Source organism: Schistocerca serialis, chromosome 6 (assembly GCF_023864345.2).
Source record: "Schistocerca serialis cubense isolate TAMUIC-IGC-003099 chromosome 6, iqSchSeri2.2, whole genome shotgun sequence".
NCBI lineage: Eukaryota > Metazoa > Arthropoda > Insecta > Orthoptera > Acrididae > Schistocerca > Schistocerca serialis.
In genome coordinates this window covers 563,827,692-563,847,749 of record NC_064643.1, presented here as the reverse complement: position 1 = coordinate 563,847,749, position 20,058 = coordinate 563,827,692, and the positions used below count along the sequence as shown (strand labels likewise).

General features: G+C 39.0%; 1 protein-coding gene across 2 annotated transcripts in view; it reads left to right on the top strand.

The window, feature by feature from the left end:
- The first annotated feature begins 19,886 nt into the window (after positions 1-19,886).
- LOC126483917 (asparagine synthetase [glutamine-hydrolyzing]) overlaps positions 19,887-20,058 on the top strand; it is a 229,300-nt gene continuing 229,128 nt past the window's right edge. For both annotated transcript variants that reach the window (XR_007587788.1, XM_050107190.1), the window contains exon 1: positions 19,887-20,043. The gene's annotated coding sequence lies outside the window, so the exon portion shown is untranslated. The remainder of the gene's footprint in view (positions 20,044-20,058) is intronic.

The window sequence follows — 20,058 nt, the reverse complement described above, 5'->3', positions numbered from 1 at the left end:
TTGGTGACAGATAGTGACCTCCACCCAAGTCTAAAGCAAAATTCAATCTGTTAGCTGAACTTCATACACAGTATCATATTATGTAACATGCACCACACGCAAAATACTAGTGAGCCCTTGTTTCCATTGCAAACTCTTTCATACTTCGGGCAGTGTCTTACTTAATGGAAATATCTCATTACCAATGAGCATGAAATAAATGATGAGCACTTCGTCATGAAGCTAACATATAAAGCTATAAGTAATGCAAAACTGAATTTTTTTACCGAATAGTTTTTGTAAAGTCGTTTGGGAAAGATTGCAGGGCTGCGGCTCGATTCTCTCTTCGCTGATCAGACTAAAGCCAGCAAACAATGTCAGCCTCCCCTTCTGAACAAACGAGTGAACTCGCCCAACGCCTTGGACCAAAACTGGTCACTGCACATAGGCCACAATATCTCGCACGGACGTATTCTGCCATCAGTGGGTGGGATTGCTACATGCTGTACCACAACGCTGCACTTCTGCAGCACTGTATATGACAGGAAATGAACTCCTGTCACCACACACACAGGCGGATCGAGGGTAACTGCTTCCCACTCAATCATTAATAGCACTGGTAACACGACAGTCTCTGTACCAGTCACAAGTCAAGTGGTGGCCGAGCCTCATCGAGCAGTACCAGCAACTAAGCAAAGCCCTTGGTCTATGAGCCATCAGCTAGACCTGACGGTTTCAGGCTTCGAATTGATACCGTCGAGGCGAGATCACCCATTGGGTACCATTGCCCGACAGTCGAGCCAATCTGCGACGGTCCTGCATTCGATGGGCGTCCGCACACCGCTGCCAGCCACGATGAGCTGCATACAGTAGACACGAGGTCCAGCTGTAAGCTGACTTGCTGCAGAGCTGACTCTTGCCTTGTGACAGCAACGTGGCACACCACCATCGGCTGCTACGTTGTAATAGCATTCTGCTGCCTCAGCGTACTTATACTCTGCAAACCACTGTGAAGTGTATGACAGAGGATATGTTCCATTATACCAGTTATTAGGGTTTCTTCCTGTTCAATTCACGCATGAAGTGTGGAGAATTTGCCAGTTTAGTTTCTTAAGCATCTCTGTGACACTGTCCCAGGAGTCGAACAAACCTATGACCATTTGTGCTGCGTTTCTCTGCATATGCTCCATATCCTCTTTTAGTACTATTTGGTACTGGTGCCACATACTTCAGCAATATTCTAAATAAGTCGCATGAATGACTTGTAAGCAATCTCCTTTGTTGACTGATCGCACTTCCCCAGCATTCTACCAATAAACTGAAGTTAATCACCTGCTTTACCCACAACTGAGCCTATGTGATCATTCCATTTTATATCCCAACAAAGCGTTACACCCAGATATTTGTACTTGTTGATCAACTCCAACTGTGACTTATTGATATTATAGTCATATGATACTACGTTTTGTCGTTTTCTGTATTATGACTTCCTTCCATAGTGCATGGTTCTTTAGTGGATACAGGAGCGAGGGACAAATGCCTTTCATGAACAGAGAATTATGATATTAATTTAATCTCCATCTAATATCAAATAGTAAAATTAGTACACAACTTTGTTGTTGAAGTTACAGCATCAGTTACTAAAAGTAGATATGAATGTAGAAATATGTACAGATACACTCTTCAATACAATATCTATTCAGAAGATGTCGAGCACTGGCCACTATGAAAGTCTGTGAATGTTATTCAACTGGCAAACACACAAAAAGGGCTTAGTGCACGAATGTTCGAACTTAAGTACACCTGCCTCTGGAGCTCCAGAGAGGGGATGTTTGCATCTCTTTGGCAGCGGCATAATCGTTCACGGCAGCGCCCACATGCCATGGAGGCAGCCATAGGAAATGCGACAGCGGAACTTGACCGCGTGCTTATTCGAAAGTGTGGCCTACCAGATAGCGGCCGATACCGCATTGTGAAGTGCACAGTTTTACATTTGTGAACATTTAAAGCAAGTTTCCAATCTTTGTACCATTTTGAAATCTTATCAAGATCTGACTGAATATTTATGCACCTTCTTTCACATAATATTTCATTATAGATAACTGCATCATCTGGAGAAAGTCTGGGGTTATTATTGTTTGCAAGGTCATGAATATACAACATGAACAACAAGGGTCCAACAATTTTCCGTGGGGCACACCCTAATCTACTTCTACATCTGACGATAACTCTCCATCTGAAATAACACGCTGTGTCCTCCCTACAAAAGAGTCATCAGTCCGGTCACAAATTCTACTTGATACCCAACAAGATTGTACTTTTGATAATAAGTGTAGGTGTGGCACTGTGTCAAATGCTTTTCGGAAATCAAGAAATATTGCATCTACCTGACTACCTTGATCCAAAGTTTCAATATGTCACGTCAGAAAAGTGTGAGTTGGGTTTTACATGATCAGTATTATCGGAATCCATGTTGGTTGGCATGGAGGGGTCAATCTTTTCAGGATATCTCAATATATTTGAGCTCAGAATACATGCTAAGATTGTACAGCAAATCGATGTTAGTGATGTTGGACGGACGTTTTGTGGATCACTGCTATTATCCTTCTTGTAGATGGTAGTGGACAAGGTTTTTTGTTCGAGGGACCTTCTGTAGATTATAGTTAACAGAGGGGCTAACTCAGCTGTGAATTGGTTACAAAACCTGACAGGGATTCCACCGGGCCCTAGGACTTTGCTCAATTTTAGCGAGTTCAGCTGATTCTCATCGCCACTGACACTAATACTTATTTCCCTCATGTTTCCAGTGGTACGACGATTAAATTGCGGCAGCTCTCCTGGTTTTCCACTGTAAAGCAACATTTGAAAACGAAGTTAAGCATTTCAGATTTTGCTTTGCTGCCCTCAATTTCAGTTCCTGTCTCGTTCACAAGGGTCTGGACACTAATTTTGGTGTCACTAACAGCCTCGCAGTACTCACTCACGACCTGATAGCAATAGCTGACCCCTGGCCACGCTCATCATCCTACCGTATTGAACCAATGATTAATAAAGAGTTGTAGAGTGACCATTGTTGAGTCGGCTCTCGTTGTGCTACTGAAACCTCATAATCAACAGCTCCCACACACCCCACTTTGGTGTGGATGTGGCCACTTTGCAACTCTGGTGTCAAAATGGCGGTCAACATGCACTTGATCTCATTACAAGTGGTGTCTGTTACATCTCGATAGATAGAATTTTACATTCAAATTCGTTTAACGCTTCATGTATAGCTCTCCTCGCGCCAAATTTAGCTTCGTTCATGTATGAGGGTTTAGTTACCTTTAAATTTGCAGTGAAGCTCTTTTCACTTTCGTATGAGTTTTCTCATATGGCTGCCAAACCATGTCGGTCTTTCCCATTCCTGACAATGTTTCTCGAAACATACCTGTCTGAAGTGTGTGGTACAATTTTTTAATACTCTGTCCATTGATCCTCAACATTGCCAGTGTTGGAACAATTATTTACGTGTTGACACTCAGGTAATCGTATCGCTCTTGCTAAGCAGAAATATCTTCCTACCTTCTCTTTACATTCCCATATACAACAATACTCAGTGCTGTTGTAACGACATTATGTTCACTGATTCCCTGTTCTACGCTGAGTCGGGAAATTTGGGCCTATTCGTGACTGGGAGATCTAATATGTTACTTTGACATGTCGATTCCCTGATTAAATGCTCAAGATAATCTTCAGATAAGCCGTTTACAACAATTTCACTTGATTCCCTGTCCCTATTAACCACCTTAATCACTTGAATCATCCAGTCTGCTATGTTGAAATCACCAACGACTACTATAACATGGTCAGAAAATTTACGTGAAATATTCTCCACGTTTCCCCACAAACGTTCCTCCACTAGTATCCAATGAGAGTGTTTGATCCACATTTAGCACTTATCTTCACACAAATCGTTTTTCATTCGGGGTCTGTACTAGCCTCACCAGATATTACCGTATTTTATACAGTTATAAACACGCCTTCACCACTGGAAATCAATCTGTTTTAGCGATTTAAATTCCAGCCGGAATTTACGAATACTGTTGTTGTTATTGTCTTCAGTCCTGAGACTGGTTTGATGCAGCTCTCCATGCTACTCTATCCTGTGCAAGCTTCTTCATCTCCCAGTACTTACTGCAACCTACATCCTTCTGAATCTGCTTAGTGCATTCATCTCTTGGTCTCCCTCGACGATTTTTACCCTCCACGCTGCCCTCCAGTGCTAAATTTGTGATCCCTTGATGCCTCAGAACATGTCCTACCAAACTGTCCCTTCTTCTTGTCAAGTTGTGCCACAAACTCCTCTTCTCCCCAATTCTATTCAACACCTCCTCATTAGCTTTGTGATCTACCCATCTAATTTTCAGCATTCTTCTGTAGCACCACATTTCGAAAGCTTCTATTCTCTTCTTGTCCAAACTATTTATCGTCCATGTTTCACTTCCATACAAATACTTTCAGAAACGACTTCCTCACACGTAAATCTGTACCCGATGTTAACAAATTTCTCTTGTTCAGAAACGCTTTCCTTCCCATTGCCAGTCTACATTTTATATCCTCTCTACTTCGACCATCCTCAGTTATTTTGCTCCCCAAATAGCAAAACTCCTTTACTACTTTAAGTGTCTCATTTCCTAATCTAATTTCCGCAGCATCACCCGATTTAATTCGGCTACATTCCATTATCGTTGTTTTGCTTTTGTTGATGCTCATCTTATACCCTCCTTTCAAGACACTGACCATTCCGTTCAACTGCTCTTCCAAGTCCTTTGCTACAGCTCTCCATCTTATAGCGGAGGTCGAGAAATCCGCATACCAGACCGGCACAGAATCGCCTGAGCCTCTGGTTTACGCCTTCCACTCTGCTCCAATTCAGAGGACTGCAATAGGTTCTGGGAACAATGCTGAAAAACACTAGGTTTGCTTCCACCCAGCGTAAAAGAGCGGTTGTCTTCAGCAAAGCAATCAGCCGCCTCTTGAAATCGATAGGCTCTGAACCCAGGTGGCAAGCATCATTACTACCTTAATGATCCCAGATTTTTAGCCAGATTCACCTAGCATGCCCCATGCCCAGTTGCTGCTGACAGAGTGTCCTCAACATGTCTGATGTAAGCCCCCTCAAGCAAACACAGTGGACATTGGCGTTGTTTCCTAACTTGCTCCCTATTTCCCTAAGAGGCTCCATCATTTGACTCCCAATGGCAAGCAAGCCAACCCTGTGCCCTTAATCGGACCTTTCAGGAAGACAGTACGTTCAACAGTGGGCAATATTTCAAACCAGTTTTTAAGGCTTATGATGACAGCTGTGCTTTCATCTCCTCACATGGGACAATCGATAGTTTTTAACAATCGATTGGTCAATCGATTGGTTTTTAGTTCAGTCGGTTTTTTCAGTCGATTAAAACAACCGAATGAAACTAGTCCCTGCGGCCGTCAGCTATATGAATGTTTTCACTCACTCACCTTGGTTGAGTGATTTCACTTACATCTTTTCCAATCTTTTCGGTCATACATGAACGATGACTAGGGTTGACAACTTTTTTAGAGACAAATATAGTATTTTATTTCAAGCATATGTGAATGAAAAGTCTATCTCTAAAAATAAAGTATATTCCAAATGTGTGTATTTACTTACTGAAATACAAAATTTTCGTACATGCAGCATTAAACTTCAATTTTTTGGTGGTTTTAAAAGTTTAATATCTGGCGTTGCACCGTAGATTTGTGTATGTATAAATATACAATCACTTCTAACATGTTTCTATTAGGGGGGTTTCTTGTCTGGTTATTAGTTACAAATTTTGCAATGGATTTTAAACTAGCTTTCTGGTAAGTTAGAGACTTGAAACTTTCAACATACTGTAGCTCTGAACTGAATGACAGTGCACTATTAACTCACTTTCTCTTCTGGTGTGTGGCGGGGAGTAGGTACTTAGTTTTTACCACTGTTATTTCTCTGTTTTCGTGTTCCAGTCGCGAATGTTTCGCAGTTAAGAACGACTGATAATAAGCTTCCCTGTGAGCCCGATTCTCTCTCGTTTTTCCATTCGCGGTCTTTTCGCGAGATATGCCTATGAGGAAGCGATTTATTGGTTGACTTAGTTGAAGAGTAACTGAAATAAATCTGAAGTTTAGCAACGTCGCTCTTGTAATGTCATCAAATATTTTAAATCAGTTGAAAAGTTTCACGCATACAAGACTAAAAGGCAGAAATTAACTATTAAAACAGAGAAACTTTTTAATATAAAACGGTTTTAAAACGCACTAACAAATATTAAATAATCTCTTCTAGAATGAGATTTTCACTCTGCAGCGGAGTGTGCGCTGATATGAAACTTCCTGGCAGATTAAAACTGTGTGCCCGACCGAGACTCGAACTCGGGACCTTTGCCAGGCAAAGGCAGGTTGTGGTACTGTCAACACTATCACAGTGAGCTAAAGACGTCATATTATGTAAGGTCAGTATCAAAACATGTGGAAATAAGGTCAACGCTGTTGGCAAAAGTCCACCAAGTATATCATAACTTCATAAAAAAATTTTTGCAGTGAGCTAAAGATGTCATATTATGTAAGGTCAGTATCAAAACATGCGGAAATAAGCATGACGTCATTATGACGTCATAGTTACGTCATTATGACGTCATAGATAGGTTGAGAATGTGACGTCATAATTACATCATTATGACATCATCATTACGTCATCATTACGTTGTTGTGACGTCAGAGATAGGCTGTGACGTCGCTGGTGCTTGAAGCCCCATTGCTCCACTACTTTGCCAGGCAAAGGTCCCGAGTTCGAGTCTCGGTCGGGCACACAGTTTTAATCTGCCAGGAAGTTTCAATCTCTTCTAGCCCTATACAGATTCCCAATGTCATACAGACAGCGTTGAAAATTTGTGTTCTAGAATTTTTAATATCTATGACACTACCTGTAAAATGAAAACGTTGGGGCACATATGTAGCTTGTGACGTAATTTTCTGTACAAAATATTTACCTTCCATACAAATAAATGACTCGATATTCAAATGATTTTGCATTTGTGGACATCATCACATATTGCCTATAAAATGGAACGCTAACTGTCGCTAAAACGAGGCAAGATTCCTCTCTTCTTCATATTTCGTTAAGGGAGCGTAATGCTCATCTTTGCATCCCCAATTAGGGCTGCAAAACGTCCAGATTTTTCCGGATAGGTTGTAATTTTGAGGGCATCCAGAGGCGAGCTGGAGGGATTTTTTCGTGTCTGTGGAAATTCGATTGATTGGAAATAGACTGTAATAAACCTTAGTTAAAACACACTAAAGGAGGACCGAACCATAGATACTTTCTTCGTTTTAATCTATTAAAAACGCAGCTGCAAGTATGCTTACACGCTCTTCTATACGCATACATTATTTTCCAAAACCATCTTTACAAGTTTGATCATGTATATTTTAGAAATGGGAATAGGTAGAAAGGTATGGTTTCGCACACACCTAAAGATGATTTTTTTCTTATTTTCCCATGTTAGTTATTGACTGGCCACCCTCCAGCAGTTGGCGCAATGTGTGGAGTGGTTGGTACAGACCACACCTGACACCCAGGTCTTGCAGTACCCCATTAAATTTTTTTCTTCGGTTGGGACTTCCATGAACTGTGAGCTCGCATCAGAGCAGCAATACCACAATATAGATTAGATAATCTGTGTGCTATAGACGTCACACACATTTGAGATGACTATCTGGCCCCCCTTTTTTCGCGACAGTTACGATTTTCCTAGCTCTGTCCCGAATTTTTTCGAAAGTAATTTGGGACATGTATTTCTCCTGGATTTAACAATTATGAAACGATATATCCTGAATTATATGTTTATTTCACCTGTATCAGTATGCTGTTACTGTAAGGGTTTTGTCCCAAATGAGTAATGTATGCAGCAGTAACAAAACACAATTTGATGTAGAAACTACGAAAACAATATTAGTGATTAGAGTGAATTGTAATGAAACTTGAGTTGAATGTTTTCAATGCTGTATAAGAATAGAGACATGCCAAGGAAAATTTACAGTACTGATGAATATTATATGCCTGTTTGCACTCCTTCATCTTAGAAGTTAATAATAAAATACAAATTAATGCACTTTTTATAACGAATTCAGGTGATAGTTGGCATTTATTAATTCAATTAAGACTTTTTTGCAACATCAACATTTTTTTAATATGACCCTAATTTGGCCATAGAAAATATGGTCATCTTAAGACGCTGAACTCTGTTAAGTGGCTAATAGAACCTTAGGTATGTATGAACATTATATTGAAAACCGCGCTTTTCTACTTATCCCCATTTCTGAAATACATGTGGTCAAAATTGTAACAACAGTTTTGGAACGCCCTGTATTTTTCATACTTCTTTATCGAGACAATGAGAAGCCCTCGACAATGAGAAGCCACCGACAATGGGCGATCGCGTACACTGGGACGTCTCCCCACCTGCCAGAAAACTGAATATCTTAAATGTCATTTGCCTTCTACTCATTGAGCTGCATAAAACTGATTTCTTTTACATTCGTATTACTTACTACAAATCAGCACTATGTCTAAACGACAACGTCTGTAACTTAGATCTGCAGGTCGGGTGGAGACATGTGCCTGCTGGCGCTGTCGGCACTGAAATGCAAGCAAGAAAACATTCCACCTTTTGTGTTGCCCCTCCCCATGCAACATCGTGGGCATCTACCAACTTATCGTCTTAGAGTGTTTGTGTCTGGGAAAATAATCAGATTTGACCCAGGTGTCCGGGGTTTTCGAAGTTTTGTCTGGGGTCGGCAGTTTAAGTGATGGCTGGCCGACCCCAATGATACATTAATTAGTTACGCGTTTATGGCACCTGGAACAATGTAATCCACCACAATACATGAATCAGTTTTAAATGATGAAAAGTAACTCCATTCAGGACATAACTTGATGGGCATGTATACTGCTTATTTTAACTTTGGCACACCCCTGAGATATGTCTTCACGTGGGACCACCCTCTTTCAGAATAATATAGTACTGCTTTAGTTCAGCGAATTAAATTACTGCAGGCTGGTTTCAATCAGAGGAATTAGTGGATAGCTCAGTCATCTAAAACACTAATGAGCGGTTTCAGTTAAGAAAATGAACACATGGTTCAACCAACAGAAAAACTACTGATTGTTTTCAGTTGAAAAGAAAGAATGACTAATCCAGTCAACATGCAAAGCTACAACGGTGTCGAAGTTTTTCATTCGATTGCACTTGTAAAAAGTATATGAATAATAATCCAATCGACAGGTAAAAGTAAAAGTACAACCAAGTGACATCAATGCTTTCATTTGGCTGCTTCATTCAAAAGAGGGAATGAGTAGTCTGACCAACAGAACAACTGTTTTCTTTTGGTTACTCCCACAGACTAACAGACTGGTTTCACTCAGAAGAATGAGTGAGTAGCCCATCCAACTGAATCGATTGTTTTCATTCGGTTGTTCCTATCGCTACCGCACCCCCCCCCTCCCCCCCCCCCCCCGTCGAGGTTCGTGACTCCGCCACTGTTTGTGATTTGCTGTCCACATGACTGGCTGGGATGTGTGAGTCAGAAATTACTGTGATGTCAGGGATCCCACATGACATGATAGGCTCCAGAGATGCCAAAACATTGGCCTCAGGTGCCCCAAGGCCACTGCCACCCAGAGCAGTAGGATGAAGCCTGTCGACCGTGGCCAACATTGCTTCCAGCTATTTATGGACAGTGGTCAATTCCCACTGCATTTGCACACAGCTGGCACAGCCCCTATCCATCTTTCAACAATTTTCGCCTGTACCATAGGTAACGTAATACTAACCCCAGAAGTCGCTGGGTACAACCTATACCCTGCTGTTACGCTACTTCTGATTTTTACTACCATCCAAAATCAACTAACACAATGTAAATGCCCTAACATTTAGGCATAAACTTAGAATAAGTTAGTATACATTGGTCAACAAAGTAAAATACACAGATACAATTCAGTTCTTTGAAGAAGCATGTGAGGCAAAAATTAAACCTAATCCTATGTAATAAACAGAAACTGCTACTGCTGCTAGTGCATCTGCTGGGCTGCTCAGCTGCCAGTCTATGGCTGCCATTGCTGATGAGTTTTGCTCAGAATTTATGCAGTGACTGGGTTCAGACATGGTACTCATAATGTTTTGATTACAAGTGAAAGACACAGCTCTCTAAGCCATTTTGTAAAAACTTAAAATTCATATTTTGCTACAGGTTTAAGCCAATGGTAATCTACACTATATACAAGTAATATGCTAAACATCAGCAGTAGTTTTTTATAGAAATATGAAGAAAAGCATGGTGATATCTTCAGACCTTGCTCATTTTAGATTAACCAGTCTTTATTAAATATGTGACAATTAATGGCAGTATTTAGAAGTCATTCATTTTGTTCAGTTAATTTACTTGTGGTTATCACTCTGAATATATTGTTTTTTTGCTGTGGCAAACCATCATGCATGGTTGGAAACACATTTGGATAAGAAATATGTAAATGTATCGATAAAATTCGACTGGGTACATGATCAAATCATCATACAAGAAATCATCAGTCTGTCTGTAATTATAGGCAAAATGTCAATAGTTTTATCATGTTATGATGTGATCACACACTCAGAAGAATGTTAATAAAATGGACTCTGGCTGAGAAAGCCTATGCTCAGATAGGTAAAAAATTATGGCATCAGTTATATGCATCGTAGATATTGCAACATGTCTATGTATCGTATTGATTTATACACTTGTATGAATCCAGAATGAGATTTTCACTCTGCAGCGGAGTGTGCGCTGATAGGAAACTTCCTGGCAGATTAAAACTGTGTGCTGGACCGAGACTCGAACTCAGGACCTTTGCCTTTCACGAGCAAGTGCTCTACCAACTGAGCTACCCAAGCACGACTCACGCCCGGTCCTCACAGCTTTACTTCTGCCAGTATATCGTCTCCTACCTTCCAAACTTTACAGAAGCTCTCCTGCGAACCCTGCAGAACTAGCATAGCACTCCTGAAAGAAAGGATGTTGCGGGGACATGGCTCAGCGCACACTCCGCTGGAAACATCCCCCAGGCTGTGGCTTAGCCATGTCTCCGCAACATCCTTTCTTTCAGGAGTGCTAGTTCTGCAGGGTTCGCAGGAGAGCTGCTGTAAAGTTTGGAAGGTAGGAGACGAGATACTGGCAGAAGTAAAGCTGTGAGGACCAGGCATGAGTCGTGCTTGGGTAGCTCAGATGGTAGAGCACTTGCCCGCGAAAGGCAAAGGTCCCGAGTTCGAGTCTCAGTCTGGCACACAGTTTTAATCTGCCAGGAAGTTTCACTTGCATGAATTATGTTCACTTATAAATTTATGCCTTATGTCTTAATTCTTCATTTCTGCCGAGCATAGACCATTAAACTACCAAATAGGACTAACTGCGGATATTGAGTATATATATAAAGTAGGAGAGCACACAGGTTTGCTTGATCCACGGGAAAAAGCAAAAAAAAAAAAAAAAAAAAATGCTGAAAAGACAGAACAGGCAGATATCTGAAAATAGATGACATCTATCCCACAAAAGCATCATTACAGAGGTTCAGAAACTAATATTAATTGAGGATTCTGATAATATACTACAGTCCGCTGTATGTCGCTGTCCAAAGGACCACAATGACAAGATTAGACTTATTTGTATGTGCACAGAGAAATTTAAGCAGTCACTCTTCCTGTACTCCGTAAGAGAACAGGACACAAAAACCTGAATATGTGGACTAATGGGAAATATCCTCTGTTATGCACTTCACAGTGATTTTTAAAGTATATGTAGATTTACTTACTTAATTACTCACTAGCTACATGTCGATTCATACTGGACGTCGTATAGTGGAACAGACAGTAAAAAATTCTACAAAACAGTTCAAAAGAATATCAGTGCAACAGAATGGAACGTCAGTTCAAGTACGTCAAGTTTCTTGCGGAAAAGTTTGGCGTTGATGTTGGTAGGGGTGAGTGATGCTGTCTGCTGACATCAGAAATTATGTAAAATCTCGCCCCACTCATTCAGATTATAGTAGTAGATTTTGTGTCTTTGTTCCTTCGTAATCTTTATATTGTTTACTTTGATATGGCACATTGCGGAAGTTGTTTGAGGACTGAAATATTTTTCCTACTAGTGTCCTTCGCCAAAAAAAACTAAAGATTTGGGAGTGACAAAGACTTATGTTTTATAGTCTCTATACAGAAAAGAAGCCTACAATTTATCTAAATGAAAGAAATGGTTTTCATTAAAAATGGTTTTAACAGTGAAAAGTTAGCTCTGTAGATGAATGATAATAAAGTTTTCCGACGTTTTCTGAAAGAAAACGAACAATAGCAGAAAAGTAAGAAGGCTCTGTTTATTGCCTGCTGAATATTATTTGACATCTATTTTGAAGCCAAATAAATCTTCTTTCCATTAGGGCTACATACAATAAGTTGTTTGGAAATCATTTTTACATGTTGATTTCACTACTTATCAGTACACCATATGTCATTTAAACTTTTATAACAAACTGGGTACCATATAATGTATAGTTACAAATATGAGTGAGAACTGGTTTACATATATTGTACAGTGAGAAATTATTTGTGCAACTAAATGGATGGGTTACACATCTGAGGCATGAGGTACCGTAAAGTGGGGACATGTGAATCGTTTGTGGTAAAGTGAAACACATGCGTACAGCTTGAATAAATCAGAGCAGTATGTATCACATATGAGAAGAAATCTTTTTCGTGTTATTGGAAGAAAATATAAATATATTTTGTCAATAATGGTTTTATAAATACACATTTTTATAATTCTACATTTATTGAAAGAATAGCACTGGGCATACAAAACTGTGGCAATAATCGAAGAAACACTACTGCACATGTAATCTATACTAATGTAACTGTTCAGTAACCTAAATTAGTAAATTTTGGTTTCGTAGTTTTTCAGCTGGGAGTTAAAAATGATGTTTTCATGAATTCCAGAATTAACTGGTTCATGCCACAGGCGTAGGAACATAGGCGAAGAGAACCTATATGAAAAATATCTTTTTGACACTGTGACAAACTTAGAAGTAACCTTATTTAGGCATTCATTGAGTGAAAAGGAAAGGGAGATTACTTTGTTACTTTGTATTTCCAGATGTGTCAGACGTTCAGACAATTTCCAAAGATAACGTCCTGACAAATACTTATGTGAAAGATGTTAGAAGATACAGAATAGGAGAGTTGGTTTCTTTTGTAATTCAGTATTTCATTAACTTTCATTGATCATTATAACCTATTAAAAACAGATTTTCACAAGTGTTTTAATAGTATTTCTGTCTTTTGTTTTCTATCACGTTAATGATAATAACCACGTGCAAAAAGGAGATTTCCAATACGATAATGCAAGCACTTTTTTTATCCCTTTCCACCCGAACCCACACGATCGTCGGGTGCGGTTTTTATTGTTCTATGACAAACTGAATCTCTTGCCTTGCTACCAACCGACCTGCAGCGATCGTGCAGGTTGAGCGCTACGCATTTCTCATTTTTATGTAGTCATTCGGCGCCAACAGATTGCAGCACATGTTGTTTAAGTTGATCGAGAAGTGAGCATTATGCCGGCGCCTGATTAGTAGCTCATAATTAAGTTAAATTGAATTGTTTCGGCGATTTGCTGGATCTGGTTATTTGTAATAGTGTGTACAACGTTGTGATATTGATAATTATTAGTAACTTCATATCTTTGCGTAGTAATTGTGCATTAAATTTCTACTAGCACAATTGTGCGGGTTGGGTGTTGGCTGTGCAACTTCATCCTCGAGTGGGTGTTGTTGATTGTGTCATTGGCCTCCCTATATTACTGCTTTTCATACAGTTTTGAATGGGAAAGTTTATATGCACATTCCCGTTATTGTATGCAGGTTTATCAGACAATCAAATCCGTTCTGTATTAGAGGATTTCGATTTGAGTGGCATTTCGTCAGATGAAGACGACGAGTTTGTTCCTTCTCCTTCAAATATTCAGCAGGCAGACGACTCGTCTGATGATGATTTGAGTGCCGAAGAAGTTCCTGAAGAGCGCAGGAGTTCACACAGTGTCACAGGAGGTGTAAGACCACTGCTTTTTCGGAGATCAAATTTTGTTCAGAAGTTTCATCCACCAAACATTAATTACAGCGCTGCTGAGATCAGTGACAAAGAGGTGCGATCTGAGTTACCTATTTCGTGTATTATTCCCATTTTCTTACTAAAATATCTTCTTTTTAATTCTAGAGTCCTTCACCAATTGGAACTCCTGCTGAATATTTCTGTTAAAATTTCAGTGAAAAGTTTTTTGAAGAGGCAGTGAAATATACAAATATGTATAGTGTTGCAAAGACAGGGAAATCCCTAGGGACTACAGATCATGAACTGAAGGTGTTTTTTGGAATGAATTTAATGATGGGGTGCACGAGGTATCCTAGGCTACCCATGTACTGGAAGAAATCTATTTCTTTATCAGCTATTAGTGACACTATGTCTAGAGACCAGTTCCTCTGTCTCAGGAATAATGTGCACTTTGTTGATACTATAAAACCACCTGAAGAGGCTAAAACTAATAGACTGTGGAAATTTCAGCCAATAATCGACACAGTAAGAAGAAGATGTCACAGTTCGCCTCGTAGCTTTAACTACTACAGTATTGAGAGCTGAAGAGTTTGAAACACAGTTAGATGATACGTTAAGCACCTCCACAAAGTCAAAAGTTTACAAACCCCATCCGAAACCAGGTTTAGACAGGCGATATGATGAGTATGATCACTGTCCGACAGTGGATGATATTTTGCCACCATGAACATGTCAGTATGAGCACTGCAGTTCCATAACAAAGACAAAGTGCATAAAATGCAATCAGTACTTATGTCTTGCAAAAGGAAAGGATTGTTTCAAATTATTTCACGAAAAGTGATCCAGTTTGAACCATGACTTTGTGTTACAAAATAAATAAATAAAAATTATTATTAATTTTTTTGCCACAGAATATGATTTGCAATCTATGTAATATTTTTTATAATAACTAATAAATAAAAGTAATGAAAGAATAATTTTTTATTCATAACTGTTCCTCAGGTAACTTATAATATCAAACTAATAGCAGGAAGTCAGAGAATAATTTTGGTGAATTAAAACCTGACCCTCACGATTGTGCTAGTTGTTTTCCCACTACATTTTTTATGGAAGAGTTTTTTTATTATTTTCCCTAGTGTCTACTATGCCCAAGTATACAGAGAATTCAACTTTATTCACCATTTTTTTTAAAAAAAGGTGTTCAGGGTGGAAAGGGTTAAGGGTCTGGGCTTTTTCAGATTCCATTACTAAATTTTGCTTATTAAACCCAGTTGTTAGCTGTAATGGTGATTTCCTATTTTTAAAAATCACTACAGTGATCCACCATACTTCATCAATTGGTAAAATGATAACACAGTTATAAGTTACAGATGATACTATCTACTCCACAGTATACAGTAAAGTGAATCATTGTTTTCTAATTATTTGTGCTAAGAACTTTGACACCATAATTTTGAACTTAAATCATATGTACAAAATATTACAGCCACTTCTTACAAATTTTGTCACCTTAATGATCCACTTAAAAATAAAAGTTTATGATATTTACAATGTTAATCATCAGGCATTTAGTATATTTTGATATTACTGGATTTGTCAACATGTAAAGTATGGTCAATACAATTAATAGTATGTCTTTGTGAGTCAGTATATGTAGATTACAAAATAAAATATCATTCAGGTTATTAGTACACTTACTAACACCTACACAGGGGAAAATAATTGCAGCACCAAGAAGGATTTGTGTGACATAAAAGAAAGTTGGCAGATGTGTTTCTGCATAGTACCACTATCAGGTTGCAAATCATGTTCGCTTTAAATAGATGCTATAATGGGCATGACCGTTAGTTATCTTTAGGATCGAGCAAAATGAGTTAATGTAAGTCAAGAAAGCCTTAAGGCAACAAAGACACCATTATCAGTGCTTCAATGACTTTAAATGAGTTCGTGTAATTGAGCTACAAAAAGCTTCATGTTTCTTCAGCGATCTTGCAGAAAGACCTGACAGGAATGTTGTCACTGTAAATGATTAATGGCAGCAGCGGCCATTGGAATCTGCGATCACAAGAAGTCCATATGCTGGACAGCTACGTGGCACTACTGAAAGGGAAGACCATTGTATTCAGCGTATGTCTCTGGTGCATAAAGCTGCATTTGCAGCAGCAATTTGAACAAAGCTGGCACCACAGTGATGCAACAAACTGTTACATACCAATTGTCTAAAGGATAACTCTGAGCCAGACACCATGTAGCATGCGTTCCACTGATCCCAAACCACTGCCATTTATGACTTCAGCATTGTCAAGTGATAGCTCATTAGAAGGCAGAGTGGAGGTCTGTTGTGTTTTCGGATGAAAGCTAGTTCTGCTTCAGCACCAGTGACGGTCATGTGTTTGTTAGAAGGAGGCCAGTTGAGGGCCTGCAACCAGCCTGTCTTGATTCTAGACACTCTGGACCTAAACCTGGAGTTATCTTATGAGGTGCGATTTCATATGACAGCAGGACTATTCTCGTGGTTGTCTCATACACCTGACTGCAAATTTAAATTTTTATATCAGTCTGGTGATTCGACCTGTTGTGCTAGCATTCATGAACAGCATTCCAGAGGGTGCTCTCCAACAGGACAACGCTCGCACATATAATACTGTTGTAACCCAACATGCTCTACAGTGTCGACATGTTACTTTGGCCTTCTAGACAACCACATCTGTTTCCAATTGAGCACATTGCAACATCATCGGACAATAACTCCAGTGTCATCCACAAACAGCGTTAACTGTCTCGGTATTGAACAACAATGTGCAAAAGGCATGTAGCTCTATTCCACAAACTGACATCCAGCATCTGTAAAACTTTTTGGATACACGATTTCATGCTTGCATTCAATATTATAAATGTACCAGCATTTCATATTTGCAATTTCTTATCTTGTGCTTACATCTACCTGTGATCTTGCAATGTTAATCGCTTAAATATGTTCCCTAGACAAATGTTGTCCCGAAATTTCATTACTCTCCATTAATCATTAATTATTTTTCGGTGTTGCGATTTTATTTCCATCAGTGTCACTTACAATTAGACAAGGGCTGTGTTTCAGCAATTTGTTTGGGAAACATCACAACATAATCTGTACAGCTCAGATCTTTCACTGTGTGGCTTTTACATCTGTGACGACCTGAAGAATGACATGCTTGGATGTCAGTTTTAGACAAATGAGAAGATGCAAGATTGGGTGCAGCTGTGAGTACATCAGCAGTTGACCATGTTTTACAAAACAGGAAATTAATGTCTTGTCTCGCTGTGGGATAAATATCTTTACACATGTGGTTATTACTTTTGAATGGACTCAGGCGATGGTTCCATTGTGGCAGGTGTTAGGTTTTCATTTGACTGCCCCTCATAAACGCTTACAATGGTTTGTTGATTACATACATTTATTTGTCATCACTTATTACTTTATGAAGTAACATAGGATACTAGTATACTTATTTACATGTGTACAAGTTCATAAAACTAATTGTATGATTATTATTTTAGAGACAATATTGACTATTCAAAGCACAGTTCTTGAAAATCGCTCGCCATGAATTCATTTACTGTGTACAATCCAAGCTCTTTTAGAGAAGTTGCTAAAACTTTATTAAAACTGTGCAGGGAAGTCAAGTGGGCCGTTTGTGGCTATCTGTTGAAGAATTTCAGGCACAGATATTTATGACTATTGTGTCTGTCAGACAGTGTTCATTATGGTACATCTTTCATGTGGCTATTTCTTGTATTGTGGAAATGAAAATTATTTCTTGGTCTAAGTTTGTTTAAATTTTCTTTGACATAAATAAGGAAGCTATAGAGATAAAGACTGGAGACTGTTATTATGTTAAGAGATCTGAACTGACCTCTGGAAGTCTCCCTAGGAGGCAAACCTAGACTACATCTAATGGCTTTCTTCTGTCAATGGAAAATATAAGTAGACTCAGCAGTATTGCATATTGCAACTGTGAGTGAAATAATGCATAAAAAGATTATAGTAGAAGGTTCTTACTGACATTTTGTCTTAATGTTTGTAAGAAACATAGTATTCTTGCTACTCACATTTTGCTGCATAAGTAAGAAAAATATCAATCACATGGCAGTCTTTTATCTATCAGAAATCTGAGTAATTTCACATTCTTATTCAAATATTTCGTTGCTTTGAGATTGAAATAAAGTTCCTCCACCTTGTTGTGTTTCCATCTAGTTGTTTGTTGGCCATACATCAGTGATTAGTCATCTCACTTATTTCTCTGTTGCAATTTTGAATATTTTGTAAGTTTTATCAGTGTAACATTCTTGACATAAAATACATTCTTACATAGTTAAAGGACCTGAGAAGTCATTTATATAAACAGTGAAGAGAAACGTTCCAAGAACTGACCCCTGTGGAATTCCAATTTTCAACAATTGTGATGTCAGTTATTTGTATACACCTGCTGTAGCCTGTCACATAGGTAGGTTCCAAATAAACTTGATGACTTAGTGAGCTAATGTAATTAATATAGTCTTCTGTTATACGAAGTTAAAGTCTTTGCTCAAGTCTATAAGTGTAGCACATGCAGTTTGTCTCTCTCATAGATAACATCTAACATTGCTTTTACTTTTGTCACATTTGTTCCAAAGACAAATTGGTTTGCATTCAGTAGCCTGTTATTTACAAATTGGTCATATTTTTGTTTATGTTTATGGCTTTCTATAATTTTTGATACAATTGTAAAGATTAAAATCAATCTGTGGTTATTAGGTTTTGATCCTATTTGCCCCATGTTATGTCACTATGAGATTGAATAAAAACAGTTTTTTCAGTATGTGGAATTGCACAGGCTTTTAGTTCAGTTCAAGAAGATATTTTATATTTCCTGATAAAAATCTGTTGTACAGTTTTTTTCCTTCGTCATATACAACTTTTCGGCACAATGTGTTTTCGCAATGAATGACAAGTATACCACTGTTTGACAGTGACAAAATTTGTCACATATTTTGCTTGGACTGTTAATGGACTAAGCCAACGCCATCTAGGTGGAGTTGACTGGGTGACGTTCAGTTGAGGTTTCTTCTCGTGTGACCGCACCATGCCACACCTCCATCTGAGGTCGGTGCGTCATGTAGAGTAATGATGCACAGTCCCAAGCTGAGTGTTTCTCGAGAACAGCGAATAGGCCCTATCAGACCCTAGTCGTTCATCCGATATTACTAGATGGTGCGTCGTTAAAAGACGGCAAAATATCTGCCGTGTACACTAGGCGGTATGGTGGAGGGATCCGCAACTCTCTAGGAATAATTTGGACCCACATGAAACGACATTGACGACATGTCTCTCATAGTGTCTATCGTAGTGGCCGTTTGGAAACAGTTTTTATAGTTATCAAAATGCAATATGCGGTATATAAGCCAGTATAGTACGTATTATATTTCGGGGAGAATGTTTACATCCACGGTGGAAACACAACGACGTACCAACAAACCAGCATCCTTTAATCAGTTGCCTTCATCGAAGCGCAATGTGTAATGTTAGGATTACTTTACTGCAGCGTAATGGGGGCGCATACACATTATGGGGGCGGGGTAGTTTAGACTGTGATAGTATTGCGTTCACTGTTTTACGTTTTGTTGAATGGCACAACAAACAGTTTCGTAACTATAACTTTATAGGAACGAATAAAGTGCAGTTATCTGTTGTACAACGATTCAAATTGATGCTATGCGCTTAAAAAGTTTGCCCTTTCATTCTATTATCGAGGCGCACATTTATTGTACTTTGGGCTGATGTCATACGCAGTCGAGCGAGCGTCAGCTTCGTGGCGGGACAGACAGAATTAACCGCGTTGGCGGTCAAGTTCCGCGGGTTGTCGTCTGCTAGGTGAGTTAAAACAGG